The sequence below is a fragment of the Mesocricetus auratus genome, unplaced genomic scaffold (genome assembly GCF_017639785.1).
Source record: "Mesocricetus auratus isolate SY011 unplaced genomic scaffold, BCM_Maur_2.0 Super-Scaffold_100008, whole genome shotgun sequence".
Taxonomy (NCBI): Eukaryota; Metazoa; Chordata; class Mammalia; order Rodentia; family Cricetidae; genus Mesocricetus; species Mesocricetus auratus.
Genome location: NW_024429192.1, coordinates 51,618,734 through 51,642,801, shown reverse-complemented (window position 1 = coordinate 51,642,801; position 24,068 = coordinate 51,618,734). Strand labels below are relative to the sequence as shown.

General features: G+C 35.9%; 1 protein-coding gene across 2 annotated transcripts in view; it reads left to right on the top strand.

Annotated features, from left to right (window-relative positions):
- LOC101835248 (limbic system associated membrane protein) overlaps window positions 1-24,068 on the top strand; it is a 2,091,329-nt gene that overhangs the window by 28,608 nt on the left and 2,038,653 nt on the right. The gene's annotated exons all lie outside the window — the stretch shown is intronic.

The following is a 24,068-nucleotide window of genomic DNA, read 5'->3' as shown; positions in this document are numbered from 1 at the left end:
ATTTATGGATTTTATATTTATCTTTGTGTCTATTGATTTGGTGCCTATATCACACTGTGAGCATCATGGAGAAAATGGTCATTTCACTGATGACTAATAACAATATTTTTTCATATGTTTTTATTTGCTTAACCATTTTTAGGATTTTTGACTATATATTCAGTTTTGCATCTTGATTATGGAAAAAACACTCAATAATATTTCATGTAATTGACCAAAGATGAATAAAATTGTGTAGGTGTTGACATTGTCTCTATCTTCTGCCCTGCTCTCCATAGTCTTACACACTTCTAACTGCATCCAGACCCTCTAAAATTAACAGTTTTTACAAAGATGAACTAGCTTCCAGGTTACCAATGCTGAGCTTTTCAAGACATGTATGTCGACAATCAGTCACATAAGGGGACTGATCTGATAGAGCCATACCCATTTCTACTGAGTTGTTGGCTATTGATACAGTGTTGGAGCAGGACATTGACCTTTTCTATTTGAGCCCATAAGGCCCTCAAACACATGACCACTAGCACTGGCCTAGTTAAACTTAGTATGTAAGAAAACAACAATAACAGCAACAAAATCAGTAGTTATGAATGTGAGAAACAGATTGCAAAGGGGAGTAGATAGGCGTAGCAGCAAGGTGGAAGAGAGCGAAGGGATTGAAAGTGGTTAGGTTGCCTTATGCACAACTATGAAATTGGTAAATACAAATGCCATTAATAAAATATTTAAATAATCTGAAGAAAGTCTGTATGTGTGGTTCCCAGACCTTCTTAATGTTTTTACTTATCTTTTCATTGTATATATATTTTCACATTAATCTCTCCATTAGCAAAATTTTCATATCAGTGGATCCAGATTGTAGCATTGCTGAGAAGACTTGTGAATGATAGTAATAACAATAAGTCACAAAAGAAAGGATCATTTGGGTTATTTTGCTCTACCTATAAGGATGAAATAATTTATTATGATAGTATGTCAATTGTCATTTGAAAGTAAAAGATTTTAAAGGCTTGAAGTGGTTATTGCTTATGTGATTTTCTGGATAAGAGTGAGAGTGCTGGCACCTTACAGTGACTTTTTGAGCTGTGCTATCTCAAACCAGACAGCCTATTTCTTATAAATTTTCGTTCCCTTGTGAGGCGAAATTAATGCTTGTACACGGGCCGAGAATGAGCTATTTCAATCGAGGATGTTTCAGGAATGCAAAGTGTTATTGTTACAATTTGTGCTTATGTAGAATACATCTTTACTTTCCGTGCTAGGCCAAGATTTTTCAGGGATGGCTAAACCTTAGACTGAAAGTTTAGATAATGTGATGAAATATTTTCCCAGTTTCATGAATTCGAGAACCTCAAAATATTCAGCCCCCATGCAAAAACATAATGAGTAGCAAGCATACATCTAGATACAATGTCACCTGATCTCAGCTGGAGTTATGGGCAGATGGTGGGAGACAGAACTGACTATTTTGTTCTCTCTCTGGCTAACTGGTGAGCAACTTGGACAGGCAAAGAAAGTATCTAGTCTATAAAAGTTTGGGCATACAAAATAAAATTACAAGCTAAATTCCCTTAAATAAAGTTGATTTTAAAACTCAGCATGTTTTATTTCTATGAAAACACTGAAAATTGATTTTTTTCTTTTCTGGTACTCTGATAACAGCTGCTGTCTTTTGTACTTACTATTTATCATAACACTTAATCATATCTCCTTGATTTTATTACCTTTTTCATGGGTATATATTATCTTTCTAATTAGAGTGCAAACATCTATGAAATAATGTCCTGTAGCCTAAAGTAAACCCATCTCATTATCCTGTTTATATTTGACTTGTGCTGAGTTATCCATACATAATTGTTATATAACTTGAAAGGGGAGCATGAAGGTGGTATCCGTTATAGCTGGTTTTCATATCAAATTCACTTGGGAATCCCCATTCAAGCATAACTTTCATATGCATTATCTTCACATCTCGCTATGAGAATTTCAGATAAAAACACGACTTTCAAGAATGAAAGACATCACACCTACTCATTTTAGACAAAGCTAATGCTTTTAGCTTGGTACTCTATTCATTCAAGACAGGGTGTCAGACTTCAGGTGAAATCTCTATTTGAGGAAATTGTTTATCATAGCTTTGTACTTCTACAGCCCTATGCTGCATTTTCTTAATCAAGAAGATGTATTCATTATTAATATATGGATCTTACTTCCATCACACATCACGAATATAAGAATAGTAGTACATTAATGAAAAACTGCAAAATCCTATACCAACATAAGTTTCTCTACTTTTAATCTGGTTGCATGTAAGCTATCTATTCTCACCTAATTGTCCTTAATACTTGTATATACTGAATGGAAAGCCCACTTAAGTCTGCTCTTATAGAATTCATAATACTTATATGGACTCCATACTATGTATCAAAGTTTAGTAATTTCTGAAGGATGATTGAAGCAACACTCTTTGTGTAGGCGGTTAATAGGTATTGCTAGGAGAACAGCATTTTATGGTCAGTGTGATTTAGAACAATTCTGGGCTTGTGACTAAGCTAAATATTAAACAGTTTAACTTTGGGGCTTCTTAAGGCCTATGGTGTAGCAATGTGCTATTGAAAACTTCACATACTACACAATGATTTCCTCTTCATTTAATCACGGGAAAATTTTCCAAAGCATGTCATTTCTTTGGATATTCTTTCAGAAAAATGTAAAAGATTTAGTACTAATTGTCTCTTTCTAGATATATTTTTTCCTTTAATATTCTTTACATAGGACTCTACACTTATAACAGAGTTTCTGTTACAAGAAGGTAGAATGTCCTCAATGTATCTTTAGACTGTGTCAACACTTTATTATAAGAACAAAAACCTTATAAACCAAAAAACATGATAATAAGTAAATGTAAGCATTATTCACATGGTAAGCAGGAAATATATTTTCTTTAAATGAAGCAAGCATGAGCTAATTGATTTCCTTTTACAAAGAACATGATGATTTCCCTCTAAGAATTTTTATTTGTTAATAATACTTTTGTTGCCCTTATAAGAAGTGAGGTTGCCACTCATTATCCTGGAATTCTATGAGGCAGAAAGTTAATAATTTGATGCTGATTTAATTTTTTATGTAGGAAGTACAAAAAATGTGAGCATCGTTTATTTGTCTCATCTCTGATCCTGTAGAATCCCATAGAATTTCATCAAGGGTCTAATTTTTTCAACACTATGGAACTACAGCCCTTACATAAATCAGTGATTGTCCTGGCTTACATCCCAAAATATTTATAGTTCAGTGAGTCAGAAAGGGCCCTCTTCAACCCATTTCCTTACTTGTCATAAAACTGAGATGAAGAATGTAAAATTCTTTTTTCTCTTAAGAAGTAGATAATAACTCATTTTCTAGATGATAGTTTTTGAATGAAAGTTAGAACCAACATGTGTTTTTGACATTCAGTGTGATTATCACCCATAATCACAAGAATAATAGAGTTTGTTGTTGTTGTTTTGTATTATCAAGATAAGGTTTCTCTTCATCTCCCTGGCTGTCCTAGAACTGACTCTGTAGATCATACTGGCTTCAAACTGACAGAGATCTGCCTGCCTTTGCCTTCTGAGTGCTGAGATTAAAGGCATGCACCACCACTACCAGGCACAGTTTTAAAACTTTACACGAAGATGTCAACCTGACCCAAAACCTATGAGACTTAGGTTTAATCCATCCTATGTGTTTCTCTCCAAATTCACTGGAAACCATCTAACAGGTTTCTATGATGTAAACTCCATTTTATTTTTTATTTTATTTGATTCTCACACTTTATTTTATTTATTGCTCCCATACATCAGATCTACCACTTTCTGTCTCTCAGTAGAAAACAAACAGGCCACCAATAAGGATGACCCAAAGTAATATTCCTAGCAATAGTTGAGAGGGTGCCTGAACTGGCCTTACCCTGCAATCAGATTGGTGAATTCCCCAACTGTCATAATATATCATGCATTTAGTAACTGATGGTACCAGATGCAGAGATTCACAAGCAAGCACCAAGCAGGGCTTTGGGAATCCAGTTGAAGAAAGAAAGAGAGATTATATGAACAAGGGATGTCAAAATCATGACCAGGAAATCTACAGAGACATCTGAACCAAGCTCTTGGAAACTCTTGAACTCTACTAGGCCCTCTGCATGTGGAAGAGAGTTGTGTATCTTGTTTAGCATGACAGGAACATGGAAGTGGGACAAGGGTCTATCTATTCCTGATGCATGAGCTAGCTCTTTGGAATCCATTCCATCTGATAGGATGTCATGCTCAGTCTCCAGGCAGTGAAAGGACTTAGTTCTGCCTCAAATTCATGTATCATCCCTGTTGACTTCCCATGGGAGGTCTTAACCTCTGGGAGGAGTGATGGGAGTGGGTTAGGGGGATGCCAATGGGGATGGGAGGAGTGGTAGGAGGGAGAACTGTAGTTGGAATGTAAATGAAATTGAAAAGTGAAACAGGCATCTAAGAGATTAAATATAATAAAAAACAAAGGCAAACAAATCAGAACAAAACAAACAATGCAGAAAAGAGCCCAAGAAAAGCGACAAGAAACAGAAGTGAAAAATAAACTAGAAATAATAAGTTTCATGATACACTCTGATCATGGTTTCTGGCCCCCTTTTTAATTTTTATTTTCATTTGATTTTATAAACATAGTTATTCATTATGATTATTTTCTCAGCGTATCAACTGTCATTTAATATCTATAGTACTCCTTCTGAGTATTGTCCTTGAGAACATCTAGACAATACATTCTTACATAGTGCTAGTTACCTTCCACCTACTGGTCTACCCATCTATATGAACTTATTTATATGGTCTACTTTTACACACATGCTGTCACTTCATGTTTATAATCTTTCCAACAGAGATAAAGCAATGTGTATCCTTTGCTTTGCATTTTAGTTTGGGTAACAGTAGCTCATCAAGGTTGTATCACTATTAAAGCGAAAACTGGTAGTACATAGACCATTACAGAACAATGCGAAAATCTTGACCTCCTGTTTCCTGAGCTTTCACTCTATACCAGTGATTTCCCAATTATATTTTTAAAACAGAATTGCTTTCATAAGTTGGTAACTGGAAATATTAAGACAAAAACAGACACCACCCTGAAATTGAACACAGAGTCCCATCTACTCAGTTTCTTTATGATTATTAAAGTTCTCTTGCCTCTAAGGTATCAAAGAGTTTAATAGAAGAATCACATTATGATTAAACTTTTTTCAATAGATTTTATGTAGATTCAGTGCTCAGAGAAATACGTGGACATATCAATATAGGATTATACAACACTTGTTTTCACAGGGAGAAAAAAAATAACACAAACTACAGGGGAATGAATATGCCTCTGTATAAAAAAGTAAAACAGTTTGGTTTCTTAGGGATTGGCCCCAGAACCTCTCTTATTTAACATTTTCATAAATGATTTGGAAGAGAGAATGCATGGTGAATTATCCAAGTTTGCAGATGACACCAAGCTCTTCCAGGTAGTGAAATGCCAAGCAGATGGAGATAAACTACAGGGAGGACTTGCCAGCCTGCATGAGTGGGCAGAAAAGTGGTAGATGATATTCGATGTGGGCAATAAAAGGTAATTCACTGAGGAAAAAAAGTAATAAAAGCTATGCTTACCAAAAAGTAGATTGAGTTATCCTTAATTCTAATAAAAATGGGTATTATTATAAATCATGCTTTGTGATAACCCTCTGTGTGCTGATAAATCAAAAAGGGATCAAAGATAAACACACAGAAACATTTATCTTGAATTAATGGATACATCATAACACAAACTATTTAGTCTATTTGTCAAATAATGCTAATTGATCTTCTAGTGTCAGACTCTCTTCTGGGTACTGAAATCTACTTGTGGCATCTCAAAGACAAAAGCAAATGGAAATCTAAAAAATATTTGGAGAAGATTTATGAAGCAAGACTAAAAATCAGGTAGCAAATATCAAAGCTGAAAAGAAGCACTGAACATTGACGAACCTTTGCATGTTGAAAGCTTTTCTTCTCATTTGGTATTATAAATGCCTACCAGGCATATGTATTACATTCCTTTTATACTAGGTTACAGGTGAGAGGTTGTAGCATATGATGCTTTGAATGACAATCAGAAGTTAATAAATTAGTGGGAGGTAAAGGGTAAAGCCTTCACTGATTCAAAGTTTAGTCCCTTTTGACAGGACCATAAAAGCATTGTTTATCAAGAGGCAAAAAGAAATAACTTGTTGTATATAAAGGTGGAATACTAGAAAGGTAATAGTTTCTGTTGAGTAGATAGTGAGAATTATGCAGGCAATGCCAATGTTAGCAGAGATGTCATAACTTTGCAGGATTTCCTGTGTACTGTTTGTATTTGTCCTTTTTAAAAGAGTGTACATGACTTTGAATAATCATGCTGGTGGTAGTGCGAATGTAATCCCCCCCACCAATTTCAAAGGGATTGGCACTATTAGGAAGTATGGCTTTGTAGAAGTGGGTATGGCCTTGGTGAAGGAAGTGTGTCACTCTAGGTCTGGGCTTTGAGGTTTTCTATGCTCAGGATAGCTCTCAGTGTTTCAGTTAACTTCCTCTTGCCTGTGAGATGTAGCACTCTCAGCTATTTAGCCAGCACCACATCTGCCTATATGCTGCCATACTCCCCATTATGATGATAATGGACTGAACCGCTGAAATGGTATGTGAGTCACCCCAATTAAATGTTTTCTTTGTAAGAGATGCTGTAGTCATGGTGTCTCTTGTCAGCAATCTAAACCCTAACAAAGACATTGATTAAGTTTAAAGGTATGACCACTTACATTTAGGTCAAATATAAGAAATGAGTGTAATTAAAAAAGCCCATGGACCACTAGCCAAGAATATCCAATCAAGAACAAATATCTATTTCTATTCCAGGCTAGAATTCTGTGCAGGTTGCACATTGGGACTGTTGACACTATGCATTTTGACCATACATGAGTGACGGGCATTCATATCAGAGAACAAATACATCAGAAAATCTTAGAACAGTTAGGTGATACTGTCCAATCTGCATTTCTGCTTCCTCTGTGTCTGTCTGTCTGTCTGTGTCTGTTCCCTTTTCTCTCCTCCTGCCAGCCTCACCTATCCCTCTACTGCCTAACTATTGGCTTTGCAGATTTTTTATTATACTAATCAGTACTTTAGTCAGGCAAGGTAAAACAGCAGCATATCTTTACATAGTTAAGCAAATGCACTACAAACAAAAGCAACAGATATTTACATCGTTAAACAAATATTCTGTTGCAAAATAGTGACAGTTGTCAGCAACTAATCTCATTGCTTCATGTCGTCTCTTTTCTCTTAAGCCTTGTGTAAGAAGTATACACATCTGTGTCTTCTCTACCTCTTGAAACACCACCTTACCACCTGTCCCTAAGTATCAAATTTAACTAGTGATCAGCTTTTTTTGGCACATTTTCTCATTCATCCATTCAGAAAATATTTAGTACAAAATTTCCATATCAATAACACTTTATTACCATAGATCTATAGTAATATATTAAATACCCTTTAAATGGACAAAATAAAGCAGAATCTCTAGCCTGACTATCTTTCAAATGAAAATTATATTTAAAGAAAAACCACACACACATGCATTAAATTTGAGAGTAACTATAGATTTGCTTCAACGACATTTGTCTTTTACTTCACAAGTGAGAGTCATGAAATGCAAAGGACAAACAAAATAAATGGGGCACAAAACAGGAAAAATAGAAAGATAAAGAATGAAGGAAGGGAGGAAGGAAAACTTCACACATAGTGCCATGGTGCTGTTTCTAGTTCTACCTGAAGTTTATATTTATTACACTACTATAGAATTTCCAATTAAAACTATCATTTAATTTTAGATGTTTTCTTACTTCAGTGTGCAAAGCTTCTTTCTTAAATAGTCATGTTGACATCTTGTTCTTCTTTCATAATCAGAAACTCTCTTATGAATAGATTTGGACTTTCTCCTAGAAATGTCCTGTTGTGACAAGTGGGTGTCATAGCACCTGGTGTTGGTCATTTAAAATGTAAAATGAATAAACATGTGTTGCTCCCAGAAAACCTACAATGAGTGGCAGACTTTGATACACAAGCAGTACGGTTGTAATAGGGAGATTAGCACGTAAGAGAAAATTTAGGGAGGGATGGGAGAAGCAAAGAAGAGTGTGGAAAAATACATTAGATGGAGTCTCGGGGGTGAGTATGTCATACTGGACCAGGACAACCCTACCCTCACATAGATAATGCTCTACAGTATCTGTCTTTCAATGGTCAGTAGCTAGAAGTTATTGAATTAAACTATATTGACATTCATGGAAATAACTATAAGCCTGGAAGAAGTTATATGTGAGATATCAGAAAAATACTGGTTGTATGTTGGCCTAATTACACGTAGTATTAGAGAGAAGATGGCTATGAAAAAAATTTATAGGGAGGATTTATACATAGATATTTTTGCTTTAATAATGTATATGGGATCATCACTCACTATGTCTTTGGTTCATACACAAGATTGGTAATTCTCTTTCAAAAACTGCTCTAACATTTTCTTTTCCCATGGTTATAAATTTTCCATTTCAAAAATCCATCCAATTTTTTTTCCTGTAGCTTATCCCATTGTACTGTGCTCAATAAATCTAACAGGGGACACCTAATATGTAAATGTTCAGTTGTTCCAAGTGTTTTCTTACCAGCCTTACAAAAATAGCTATTTTAGCAGTGTCTTCATTACTTCCTAATTGTCTTCTGTTTTTCGGCATATCGTTAAAAAGAAGAATTCAGTATTTTAGTCGTCATTGAGTAAACATTGATTTCATGCCTTGGCCATTTATTTAGAATCAATTTTCTCTTACTACGTTTTCTTTTTTCCAAACCTTTTACCTTTATTTAGTTTTCATATTATTTCAAGCTGTTTAGTAGGTTATTAGGAATGTATGTTTTTCTGACCATTATCTGCCTTCAGATATGAGAAACAGATACATACTCTTTTGTAATAAACTATTGTTTTCATTAAATGGTGATTAATACACATTATGGTGATTTAATAAAACAGATGATTCTTATTTTGTAGTGATCATAGTCAAACATGACAAGATAGACTCGCAGAACTAAAACATGCCTAAACTAAGTTATTTTTGCATAGTAAACAACAGCAATTTGAGGATTTAGGCAAGAAATTTTGACAGCTAACTAAACCAAGTCAGTGATGTCAGCGGCTGGCCCCAGTTTTTGGACTAAGCTAAATTGAGTTGAGACTCTCTTTACACATGAAAGTAAGTGAGAGAGAAGGGTACAAGGCACAAGATAACCTTTTAATAACATTTGTGTTTTTCAAACTGATTTAACCCTTGAATCTCAAAGCTCTCTCTTGGAAACTCAGTGCTGGGCAGAAGAAAAGAGGAAATGCAAGATTTTACCCCTGAATTACAGTAGATGATTCTTTGGCTGTTCAGAGCAAGCAATGAATGCTGTAAGATGTTTTAACCCTAAGTAGGGCAATGCTTGTCTTTTTCTATACTTTTCTTCAGTTCAGTTGGTTTCTTCTTTTCCCACTGAGAATAAGGAGAGGTTTGTATATACAATTTTCTAACATTTTTATTGTTGTTAATTGTACTCAGTGCATTATAAAATGCTTTTATTAAAATAGAGGTGATAAATATTTGATTGATTTTATTATTTATACCATGTTTTAATCATGACCAAATACCCACGAAATTTTTCTAGAGTATGTGGGATGAAGCTCCATCATGGCTTTTCCAATTCTATTTTTTATCTCCTTTAAAAATACGAGTAAATGAAATGGCTCAATGGGTGAATATGCTTGCTACCAAGACTAATGACAATAGTTCAATACCCATGTCTCACATCTCAGAAAGAACTAGCCCATGAAAGTTGACCTGTGACCTCTATGTGCACACCATCATATATGAGTGTATATACATATACTCACCACATAAACATATCATCTACAGCAAATACATAAATGTTAAATTAAAATGAACACCACTTTAGACTCTAACTCCTTACTGTGTATTTATTGCTACAGATACTATTTTCCTTCATTTTTAAAACTTCAGCGTCTTTTACATGTAAGATCAAACTTTAATATTCAAAGCTCCTCTTTTTTACTCTTCTAGATAGTCATTTAAAATTAATGGGATGGCTAGTTTCTGTCAACTTGATGCAAACCCAGAAATAGCTAGGAAGGGGAATTCTTAACTGAGAAAATACCTCCATAAGATTAGACAGTAGGGAAATATGTGGGGCATTTTATTGATCGATGACTGACATGGAAGGATTTGTCCACCTGGGGCAGCGCCTGGAGAGACGCGACAGGCTGAGAAAGCCACGAAGAGCAAGCCAGTAGGCAGACTCAAGGGCTTCTGCTTCAGTTCCTGTCTCCATATCCCTGCCATGAGATTCCTTCTCTGACTTCCCTCAGTGAAGGAGTTTGATCTGAGATTTGTAAATAGAAATAAATCATTTCCTTCTGAATTTACTTTGGTCTTGGTGTTTGATCATAGCAACAGAAAATGTATCAAGACTATTATCATAAGAGGGATAGCTATATTATTAGATAGTTAATAATGTGACTTTTAGGCATTGTTTTATTAACAAAACAGGCAGTCATTATGGTAAGTATGTAGCTAATTCTTTATCATACAGTGGCAAGCAGGGGACAAAATGTATAGGGAGATTCTCATAGGCATTTCTGTGTTCAACATGTGGAAATTGATTATTCCTTCATGCTGTGAAACCAGAGGAGGAAGGAGAGGGGTATGACCTCTGATTGTCTTTATGGATTCTGATGATATGAATTTTGACTTAATAGATAACCTAATGCTAAGCCATAGCCTAAATATTTCCATGGAGTACAGATGATCAACTACTTCACAGTAAACATAGTTACTCACTTGTAGAGTCGATTTTCCACAATAAGGCTTTATTTTCTCTTCTGAAGGCTTATAACATTGTGTGTTATTGATTTTTGTCTGCAACAACCCAATGCTGTTTTCCTGGCATTAAATAATAACAATGACAGCAACAGATAACAAAGTGATCCATTCCTTTTAATATCAGAATACTCTGAAGGGAATTCAGACATTCATTGGATAGCTTACTGAAGGAGTGACTATATATTTTATTGCTCCAACTGAGACACTGATGACAATCAAGGTGAATTCTATCAGTAATGACCCTAGGACCTTGTATGAAACAGCAATGAGGAAGACAACTAAAGTATGTGACTATCCTTATACTAGATTCCTTAACTTGTTTCTGGAGTATTAAGAAAGGTGACAGAGATGGCATGCATCTTACTCCCTCTCTTTTCATAATCTGTTTCTTGGAAGCATTGAAATTGTCATTAAGATTCTCGGCCCATAGAAAGGCAGTGCAGGCATTTATTTCAGTTTTGCAGTCTATAAGACAGCAGTTTCTAGTATTATGTGAATGGCCACGTTCCTCCTTCCCATTATATACTTAATGCACAATTGATTTTTTATAATCATGTTATTCTCATAATTCATAATTCAGGATTTTAGCATTTTTCATATAGCTGGGGTGTAGTACATGATATGTTATTCTCAAGAGTTACACAAGCTAATGGTCTTATGGTGGTTTTTAAACAGCTGTACATATTCCCAAAGTTAATATAATTAGAGTTATTATAAAACATGTGTATACCACACATTTTTGCCAGAGTAAGTATTATTTAGTTCTTGTGCTATTGGGAGAAGTCACATTTAGAAGCCCATTTTGAACCAACGGTACTTTTGTTATATACAGAAGGGAAGGTTTTCGTGAATAGTTAGGCCTAACACCTGATAATAATAGTGATTCAAATCTACCCTGAATTATAGTAAGTGCAAGAGCTTTCTGTAATAGTAGTTTTAAGTCTGTTCCTTGAGTATTATAAGAATTTTAGGAAAACCAATAGAGAGTTATGAATGGATAAACAAGAAGCATTATTTAAAAATCTCCCAGAGTTAGCAACATTTTCTCAATTGAAGAGAAATCCTATTCTTTAGGTGACAATTCATAAAAGTAACATTTCAAGAGGGTTTTTGGGAACCTCCCTAATTTAAAATCATATACTTATGGATCATTCAAGGACATATATTCTTATAAGTAAGCATAAAACTTGGGGATGTTGAGACAGAAGCTGCATGAAGACCATTAGATGCCTCCATTTCTGGGTGTGTCACAGAATAGGTAGCATTGTATGCTGTAAGGGAAGACTTTATAGTGTTTTCTCACATAATTTGACATTCCTTTCTTCTACTAAGAATTTTATGTTGCTCTAATATTAGAGAGAGATGTGCCAGTCTTTGACATAAAGCATTTCCTCAATCCCTGAGATCACATCCCAAACCATTCCATGGGGGCTTATCTTTGAACTCTTATTTGCATTCCTACTCTGATTGCCCAGTTCTCCAACCTATACTCTAATGTCTTCTCCCTGATAAGATCCAATATTGAAGGACACAGTTTTCATAAAGATTCACTTCGTTTTCACAAACTCATCATTGTTGTCACCTAGTTTGTTTAATTAAGTAATTTGTTGACATAAACAGGATCTTTGGCCAAACAGAAGCTGCAACAGATGGATTCTAAAACCAAAAATAATCATTAACCTGTCCCATGGAAGGTGTGAAACAGCTTGTTTAGAAACAAATGTGACTATAAATGTTTCTTTATAAATATCTTAGAAACACTTTTGGGGGGCAAGTATCAAAAGGAGATGGAATAGAAGTGCTGTGACACAAAAGAGGACACATCAGTCATCATAAGAATGAGGGGCTGAGAGTTCCCAAGAACTAGAAGTAATTAATATTGTTCAATGCAACATTGAAATACGTTGTAATATATATATATATATATATATATATATATATATATATATATACATGTATATATATAATGTATATCCAGAATGATGGATGTAAGCTTAAGTATATTCCAAATGCAATGAAGTTTATATTCATATTTAGATTAATAGAATCTATGTATGATATAATTGTACATATATGTTGAAGCATTGCTGTAGCTCTGGAGAAATCAAAGGGAGCTGATTTTGGTCACCTATAGAGTGTTTATTTTCTATAGAGTGATGACAAAGATTTTACAGTGATCTATTTTTTTGTTTTGGTTTATACAATTCTTGATTTAATCTTCTAAAAGATACTGTAAAAGTTAATCATAGTTGTCTACTCTTATGATAATATTTGTACAAACAAGTTTTAATAAATGAAAAACTATGAACTCTGGGCCAAGCCTTATTGTGACAGATTAACTGCACTAGTCCAAATTATTCTATTTGATTTTTGACATTTGTACAGACTTAAGTTCTTACAACAATATTCTCTTTCTTACTGCTAAATATACAGAATTCATCTTTCTGAGGCAGGTTGTTCTTCAATGATATTCCTATGGAATAAAGTTGGGTAGAATAGAACTTCCATTCTAAAAGAGAAAGATAATACAGAAAAATAGTATAAGGTTCCAAATGTAGTCATAAAACCAAGCAAGGCATGCAGTCTGTCTTAACATCCCACAATCACCTTTTTGATTATAGGATTTGTGCTCTGAGCCTACTAGGATAAAGATGTTGCCTCCACAACTCTTTCAGCAAGAACACTACTCCAATCACTCTGGGTAATTGTATATGATTCCAAAGCTTTTGTGAGTGCAGCTAGCACGACAGCCATTTAGGCCTAGAGATTATTGTCTGCATTTCCCACAGAGTAGAATTTCATACTGATGACTCTGTGAGTCCAGAATAAAGGAAACAACATCACCCTTGGTGCTTCATTAGGCATTGTCATAGTGGCAACTCAAGTGGCCTCACAGTGGTTATATGCCATGGAGAAGAGTCATGAGCTCAGTAATGTTACTTCCCTCAACTCTATCTTAGTTAGGCTTTCTATTGCTGTGAAGAAACACCATGACCAGTGAGACTTGGGGAGGAAGGAGTTTACTTAGCTTACTTTTTCACATCATTCTTCATCATCAATGGAAGTCATGACAGAAACTCAATTAGGACAGGACCAAGAGGCAGGAGCTCATGCAGATGCCATGACTTTCTCCCTGTCTTGCTCAGTCTGTGCTCTGATAAACCCATGACTACTAGTTCAGGTGTGATTCCACATTGGATAGGGCCTTCCCCTTTTCATTACTGATTTAAAAAATGTCCTGTAGGCTTGCCTACAGCCTGATCTTATGAAGGCTGCACTTTTCTGGTGATTCTAGCTGTGCCAAGTTGATAATAAAACTCACCAGTACAAACACCTATGTGGAGGTAGCCAGGCCCTATACAGCAATTGTTCTACTAGAAGCAGCACTGTGCAAATGCCATCAAATTTTACTACCCTTGAGCATTTCTAAAGAAATGGTAACTGTGGCTGATATTGAATATCTCCAAGACCCTGGGTTCCATGTCTGTGAGAATGACCAGTGAATGTATACTGTCTTGGGGGCTCTCCTTTCATTGTCTTTGCAAAGCCACACTAAAGGGCAATTTGGCCACATGCTCTGTGCTCTTAATGAACAAAGTTTTCTCCTGAAAAGATGGAGGTTTTTTCTCTGTCCTCTTTATTGATCTGAGTTCTATTCATTATTGATACAGATGATACATTTATGACAGTGAATGCTTGTACAGATGTACATCAACACTCTTTCCATCTCTGCCAGTGTCACAGGTCCAAGCTAGCCTATGCAATTCTGGGTATTTGTATACCAATCAATTCCATTTCAGTGTCAGTTTTGCTTTGCTCAGACATGCTGGCTCTTAAGTGAGGTGAGCTGATGATCTACCTGATGAGCCTTGGCCTTTGGGTTATGATGCAGATCTACATAATATCATGGTGTCTGGATGAATCTCATATACACACATAACAAATGAGTCTCAGCCAAGAGTCTTATACTCCTACTCTTTGTTGCTCTACTCCAGTGACCTAATACCAAGCCATTAGTAGCTTTGTAATGTAGCTCATGTTTTTGGGTATTGTTCTTGAATGACTTTTGAGCTTCAAAAATGAGTTAAAATAATGTTATACACATACACAGCATGTGTCGCTATCTGTCATGACTCCAGGTAGGAGCACAAGTCTATTATGGTTTGGCACAAATACATGTTTAAATAAAAAGCAGCGAGAATAGTTATTGAGCCTTTTTGAAAACAAAAATCTCAGTTACTCTTCTCAGTCTTTCAGTCAGTTCTCCATATTTATACAGGGAGAAGACAACATTCAGAAGGAACACACCTCACCTTTAAACAGGTCAAAGGGCCACACTGGTTTTAAATCTGTGATTTTATGTACACTGTACTACAAAATTTGCCACTCTGCCATCCCAATAAAATTATTTTAAAATATTTATGTATTTACAGTGTATGGTTATTTTCATGCAGTATTTGTGGGGACCAGAAGAGGGCACTGGGGCTGGAATTACAGATGTTTGTGAGCTGTCATGTAGGTTTGGGAAATTGAAATGGACCTCTATTGTTGCCCTGTGTTGTGGAGATCCTGCAGCTTTGGGTCTGCAGGGCTGGCCCTTCATATGCTCCAGACGATCATAGATGTGATAGACTTTGGGGTGGGCCAACTCATAACCCTGGTTCAGCACCAGGGTGAGTGCTCCAGTACTGCCCAGGCTAGTTCACTGCTTGCAACAATGAACAAGGCTACCTTTCTCCTATTTAAAGGCCCTCAGAGTAGGCTCCCCAACACCTACATCTTCAGGGACAGTTCTACTGTGTTACCCACAGGAGATGTAGGGCCCACTCTCATGAGTGCTGTGGCTGGTGAGGGACAAGGACAGCTCTCCGGCACTTAAGACCTCAGGGCCAGCTTTCCCACCTGCCACAGGTAACCAGAGGTGGCTAGTAGGGAGGGCATCTCTCCCTGCCCACACCATTATATGGCAGATGAGGGGAGAATTCAGATCACCCCTGCTCACTTCTTATGGGTGTTCACCGATACTCCTTTCGACTTCACTGTCCAGACAAGGTGCAGGGTTGACTTTCATGATTGCTGTAGCGGGTAAGGGGAAGAATCAGTTCCTTCACCCACCACAGGTAACATATGAGAACATTCCTAGAGAATATTCAATTCCATTACATGTGAGCATGGATAAAGTACCACTGTACCTATATCTGGAAGATTAAGGTTGACTTTGAAAATCAGAAAAGGAGACCCACAACCAAACAAGGGGCATCTATGATGAAATTAAGTAGATAGAGGTGTTTCTACTTCCAATCTGAGCTAAACAGCTTATTTTATTGCAAAGTTCAAAATTATAATGCACTTGTCATTACGGATAACAGGTTGAATGAGATGAAATTAACTTCATCCTCCAGTCATCTCTCTTTTCATCTATTATTTCTATACTGAATATAATTGCCAAGCATTTTTCTAAGTGCCTTATATAGAATAGTGAACATACAAAGAAGTTGTGACATCGCTAGTCAGTCACAGCTATATTAACTGCAATAAAAGTCATTCTACATAAGGACAGGGATTATAGACATTTAATAAAATGATTCAAATAGCAACTTATGGATCAGGAAGACAGCTCAGGAGGTAAAAATGTTTTTGTCCAAGCTTTCTGACCTGAGTTTGATTCCTAGATACTATAAAGTAGAAATATAGAACCAATTCCTACAAGTTATTCTCTGACATCTGCATTTCCCCATATGGCAAATGCATGCATCTCCCTCCACCCTACCCCACAATTTGTAGTGTGCTTTCTTCAAACAATTGTCAAAAAATGTAAAAAGCATATTAACAGGCTCATGTATAGGCAAGTGAAGATTGGCTAATCCTATAGATTTGATAAATCCAATTCTTATTTGAAAAATAAGAATTTCATTAAAATTACTGCAGCAAAATTTCAAAATGATGTTACAGGTCCTTTGTGTGTCCTACTATCAATCTTTGATTTTACTCTGGGCAGAGTAATCTACTTATTTGTGCCTAAGCTTGAGGCAAAACTCTTTGAAGCTTAGGATAAAGAGCATATTCAATTGTAAGCCACATATTGTTGCTTTAGTCAAGTTCTAGTATTTATCCCAAGCGATCCAGACAGTCATCACCTTCCAGGTTTCCATGAAATGCTTTCCTGATCTGCCCTAAATGAATGGACTTTCTTGGGGTTACATCTAGAAATGAATGTCTGTTAGTTACATCTTCTCAAAAGATAATTTAATGACATGGATTCTAAATTCCAAATAGGTATTTGTTGACTTAGAAATAATTCTGTCTATTTGGTTATATGTCTGTCCTAACATGTGAGACTTGTGTGTTTTTTCTGACTTCAGATATTTTGCTTATTCTATCCAGGTTTTATCAGTCTGTTGTTTTTGCTCTTGTATAATGAAGCCTTTCATTGTCTATCATATACATTATTGTGATTGATATAGGACAGTTTGGGTGAAACTATAAATGGAAAAAAGAAACAGAAATTTTAAAATAACAAATCAAGACACTTCACAGTGCTACCCTAATTCATAAATGACACAGTAGAGCTTTACTAAGAGTGAGGATTTAGAGCCCATGTCTAGTTCACCGAAACAAGGCAGACAACCAAACAGGTTAAGTTGATTTTCAAAAACTACTTTGGTATCTATATTATCAAGTTTGGCCATCTGCTTTTATTAGATTAGAATGATCGCTTAGTATATCCCTCTCTCTTTGTGTTGCGTACATACAAATGACACTGTTTTCCAGACAATATTCAACTAAAAATATACTCCTGTACTTAAAAAAAACAGATTCTCTCTACATTTTGAATGATATGTTTTAAAGTGTAATATAGTTGTCCTTGAATGTTCCATAAGATACGATTGGACATTCGGGGGACATAAACCAGGTTCATCCCAGATACTGTTGAGGCATTCTAACCTTATTGTGCTAACAGTGTAGAATAACATATGATCAACTCATCTGTTTGAATATAGCCTATGTAAATTATAGGAAATAGAAAAGTGTGGTACCCTGTCCTGGCTATTCTCTGGTATTTGATTTTTTTTACAATATTTTTTGTTTATGCTATTGCTTTAGAAAACCCAGTTCCATGGTATATTTTGGATTGGGGACCTACCTTTGAAGCTACTAGTTGAGATGTGCGGCAAGAAGAAGATATAACATCTCTGTGAGCTCTGCAGTGTTATTAAGCCCCACAGTTCTCCATTGCTCTGAAGCTGACATTCCAAGCACACAAGCAGTTATGCAAGAATCGATTTTTTGCCTTGGATGGGGTGGGGAGTCTGAGCAAGCACCTTGGTCAACAACCAGCTCTGGAGGGGATGTGAAACCCATTATTGATCCGGGGCTGAGAAATCAGTGACTGTTGTATTATATAATTATTGATGGAGCCAGAAAATGCCACTGGCAAAGCACAACTTACTATTTGTTATGCTGGATTGTCTCTCCCTCTCGTCTGTGTCAGGGCACTGCGTTCTGCTCTTGTGTTCCCATACCATGTTTATTTATACTATGTGCAGTTAGCTTTCATATTTCTCTTGTGATTCCAGCCTGGAAAATGAACACTGGTTTTGTTCAGGGGCTGTAAAAGAAATAAATTCTTTACAGACACTCCACTGGGTCCAGGATGAACATGGAAATCTGAATACAGGATGGATAGAATGCCAAGGAAGACAAAAGAGTTAAAGTCAAGGAACAATGCCCTGAAAAATAACACTCATCCCCTTTCCTTTTCCTTATTATGTGTCCCAAGCATGAAACATACAGGTTACCAAAATGATCTTCTGTTGGAAAAAGGGTACAGTCACCTATTGAATAATGTCACATAGTAGGCCATTGAAGAAGAAGAAGATGGGATTGATTGAGTTAGAAATCACAGTATGGATGAACCTGGGCTTGATGATGGGTGAGTCTATTCCATCATCCCATTGATGACTAGATCACTACTGTGATCGTTTGTTGTTCTTTAGGAACATTTTCTTCTGTTGTACTTATCAGCTATTTTAAAGCTCCTGTCAATATCACTATTTTGGGAGGTTTATGACAGGTATATATGGTATGCTTTGAGTTGTCCTCTCATCTCATCTGTAGAAAACTTAATTTCTAACATGACAGTGGTAAGAGGTCAGTCATTTGAAAGGCGATAGGATCATTAAAGCTTTGCTTTCATAAACAGGTTAACATCATTATTAAAAAAGTGGCTCTGTTATCTAAGGAATGGATTCATGATAAAACTAAAATAAAAAGTAAGTTAAATCATTGCCTACATCTTATAGTGTCTTCTTGTACTTCTTCCCCCACCCCCCAGAAATGATAAAAACAAAATGTCCTGTGTCAATTCAAGCTTACCCTGCATACCTTGGATTTTCCAGAACCTAGATGTATAAGAAATAAATCCCTTCCATAGCTTGTACAGTCTTGTATAATCTCTTATGGCAACATAAAACTAAATAAGATGGTGTGTCTGTCTTCCATTGGGAGCTATGTGCCAAGTTTGCAAGCACCGAATAAATGTATACAGTAGATAAAGAGAATAATGAAGAAATCCTGGTTATTTTTTGCTTATTTCAATAGAAGGCAGGGATGTGGGGAAGTTATGGACATCAAAAAGATAAAGCAGGTAGAAATGTTGTGGTTGACAGCCAACAACTGGGTTCTGTTAAGAGATGGTCAGAGAATACTCTACAAATACATTTAAGGCCTCAGTTCAGAAAGTCATTTAATTTGCAGGTGCCAATGAAATCAAGAAGACTTAAAAGCATCTATTAAACAACAACAACATTAGGAGGAAAATTTTTGAGGTTAAATCTTATTATTGATTCATCAGAAGCCCTACATTAAAAGGAAGTAAGTTGACATCACATATCGCAGAATATTTTTGACTGCTTTGTAGTAAGCGTGCTGTTGGCAATAGAGTTGTGTCATTGGGAGTTAGGGTACTTAATCCTCTGCCTTATGATATGCATAGGTAGGGAATCAAATTATTTGTAATAGAGTATTTGAAATACTTTCAACCTAAAATTTTGTAAACATAATTTCCTTTATATTTAGTTTAAAATGTTAATGTTTAGCTGTTTTATAATCTTTTGGAACTAAACAAGTGATAGGTTATATGGCTTGTAGATGGATAGATAGCACCAGTGTAAGAGTCCTGAGAAAATTCTTTTTGATTTAAATGTGAACTCTTGGTGTTTGCCAGAAAACAGATAGGCCCACTTTATACACCCAATGGTTTTAGTTCAGAAACCACTGAGTGACCTTTAGCTTTGATTGTGTGCATTTAACTATTTACTCTGGATTTTAGAAGCACCATGTGGATCATTATCTTTAGTTCCTCCTTTTGAATTTTTGTGATACATCTCAAAGCATTAACTTATTTGTGGATCTCACTTTTAAAATATAGAAAGTTAATTTTTATAGAGGAATTTAGTTTTCTCACTCTTATTCTAGAAAATACTATACATTGAAATTATATTAAATCACTAAAGCTTATATTGAGCTAAGGAAAACATTTTTCTTTACCACATAATATCTATGAGAAGCTAGACATACATGAAAGACAAGACTGCTCAAATTGAATATTATAAGATAAAACGTTTGAAATGAAGGCCTCTCATTTAGCAAAAACAGATGCTTATAACTGATGACTCTAGCAGAGTAGTTTGTACATGCTCATCTTCATAGCCAGACTCATAGTTACAGCATGAATACTTCCTGTTAAACTATCTCTGCCTTTAGCTGCATTATCATCTACTAAATGTATATTCAAAGAGAATCAAATCAAATTGGTTGTTTTATTCAAAATTCTTTTCTTGTTTTCTTGACCATTGTGTGTGTGTGTGTGTGTGTGTGTGTGTGTGTGTGTGTGTGTGTGTGTGTGTGTGTGTGTGATGTGAGAGAAAGAAAAAGAGAGAGAAAGAGAAAGGAGAGAGAGAGAGATGTGTGTGTGTGTGTGTGTGTGTGTGTGTGTGTGTGTGTGTGTGTGTGTGACTGTGGAACTATGCAGGGTGTGTCTGTGCTCAAAGACAAATTACTGATTTCTTTAAGTCCCACAGTTGACTTATTATTAAAACTAACTAACACACTTTTACACAAAAAGAATTTTCTCAGTTTCTAAGCGTTGTCAAATGCAAAAGGTAAAAATAATAAACATCTTGAAAACCAATTGGTCAAAGTTATTAATGAGGCAATTCTTTCTGCATAAGCTATCAGTGAAAAAGTAATGAAAGAAAATGTGACAATAAATTACAATCTACTTTAGATTGTGTGACATTTTTATTAATAAAAGAGTCAAACTCAATGGAAGACATCGACTTTCTCTGCATGGCTAATACTAATTTCTTACTTCGTGCATTTTATATTGCCATCCTCTTTTATCTTTAACTAGGAACATAGTCTATTTCGTGGATCTCGTTGCTTTTATGTGGCATACTTCTCAGAAAAAGACTATGAAAGTTACTCCTGAAACATTTAATGCATTAGTGGGGTTTTCCTACCATGGTTTTAGAATGGAGTTCTGCTGTGCCTTCACTCCAGCTTAACCTTCATTATCTCCAAGATAAATTTGATTCTGCATTCAGTGCTTGAGTTAGGTAATCAGAAACCAGCTGTTAATATCTAATCTAATTTTCATATTTTCATTTGTTAAACAGTCAACTAACTGATTGAATTATATGGTAATTTTATTAAATAGGTGTAATGTAGGCGCTATAGAAAATTGACACAGTTCAGTGACTTACTGCTACCAAAGTTTACTAAAGATAAACCTGGGAGTGTTAGACTATGGAATCTCAAAACCATTGAGAATCTCTTTTAAATTGTGGGTTTTGTTTGTAAATATCTGATATTGTACCAAGTGAAATATGAACATACTTGAGATGGACTGTTTTCTCGGAGAGTCTATAGGTGAGACATGATGACAATTGTATTTTTGTAGAAGCTGATGAGTAACCCAAGAGAATTAGGACAATGAAAGACAGAGCCCTCCCATTTTCTTCCTTTATATTTCTTCTTCAGTTTCTTTTCTTCATATTTCCTCTTGGATCTTAGAAATATTTATGTTGAGCTGCAACAAATTACACCAAGTTATAAAGGAACTTCCTGTACAAAATTCTGAAATATTCTTCTTACAGGAAATGTGCACATTTTACAAGTAAGTTTTTTATTTTCATATCCCATGATAGTTTCACAAATAAAAGACTCTAAAAAGTAACAGCATTTAAATAAAGTCAAAATTTCTAGCAGTCTTTCTTTCTCTGATGTCCTAGGGTTCTCTGATTTTGGATTGGATTCCTTCTGTGAACCAACATTGTCAGGGTCTAGGAAAGTAGCTCCTTTACATCTTGACTTAAGATCAGAAAGTTCAAGCCCATTGTTGCTCCTTCAAGGATAAACAACAGTGTGTTTGGCTTTAGGTGTGACTATTGTGTTTCTTGCCCTAACAACAGTGTAGCTAATGGATATCTCACCTTGAGAACAGGATATTCACTTTAGGGTGTGATTTTGAGTAACAAACTTGGGGCTGATCCTAGTACTCACTAGGTGCCTTCCCAAATCTACCCCTTTATCTAACTTGTTCCTTTCCTCAATCCACACCCTCCTTCTCAGGTACTGAATAGACTGGTTGGCTGAACCCAATTGATGGCCCGTAAATGTGGGTTACTACAGATGTCAGGCATCTTTGATTTCAACTTCTACAGTTGATACAGCTCTAGACCTGTCTCAGTGAACCTCAAGCCTACACTAATGGAAGCCATGTTGGGCAAATGACAAGCAAAGTTATGGAGCCAGGGACAAGACAATGAGATGACTATCCATACAATCTAACAACATCAGTCATATATAATGAGCATTCCAGATTCGAGTCTTAGATAAAATAGGAATGACTCGTGTGCATTGAGTTTCCCGGGAGGGGGAAGCCTAGAGAATATCTTATTCTTGGGGAAGTGATTTTGAATATGGTTATTTTTGACTAGATTCTGTCAATTGAGAGATTTTGATGTGTGCTTCATGTTTTATTGTGCTTACATAGGTATAATAATAAGCACTAGGGACTGGTTATATCAACTTGGATGGAGAGGGTAGACTTCAAACCATACTCCTTGAGTTTTCTGACTAACGCCTGTGTTGGATGTAAGATGATAGGATAAAGAGGGAGAATCCCCTTGGAGCATAAGCTTTTACACCCAATGAGGGCAAATGATTCTTTAATCATTTAAAGTGCTCTAGACCTCTGCATCCAAATCAACAGCATCATAAGCTAGAGTGCTAATGAAGCAATCAATGAAATAAATAAATTTCAGGAAAGAGCCTATGGTTTAGAATGCAAAAGGCCTGAATTCAAATTTCTGTTACACCATTCAGGAATCATGTGACAATATAGTCATTAACTTGTGCAGGTTATAGCTTTCTTCTCTGTAAGGTAGCACTAATGATCTCTTTGTAGAGTTAAACTATGAGTGAATATGTTTGGAATTGCCTGAGTGACGATGCAAAGAGTAGCAACAGGTATTTTGATACACCTGTATGCTAAATACTACTCTATTAGGTTTGGTTATCCTTGGCAGATTTTTGAGTTTTCCATGAAAACCAATTTCTAAGTCTCAGGGGAGTGTCAGCCTACAATTCCAGTGCCAGTGTGTCTAGGAAACAGGGTGGTTCCAAAGGGAGATAATATTTCAGAGAAGTGGAATGAGGCAAGATTTCCTGAGCAGATGGGAACATCTGGGGAGGGGAAAGGGAACCAGGAAAAAGAGGGGGGGAGAAGAGGAGGGGAGAAGAAGGTATGGGAGAGCAGGAAGTTTGAGTTGAGATAAGAATAGAGGAAAGCAGGAAGAGAGATGCCATAATAGACGGAGTCATTATAGGTTTGAGGAGAGAGAGCTGACAGTAGTGATATCTCCAGTTATCTACAAGGATAACACCAACTGGCAAACTAAGCAATAGTGGAGAGATTACAGTAATAGCCCCGCTTGATGATAAGGCTGATGACTACCATATATGTCATCCTAGAACCTTCATTCAGTGACTGATG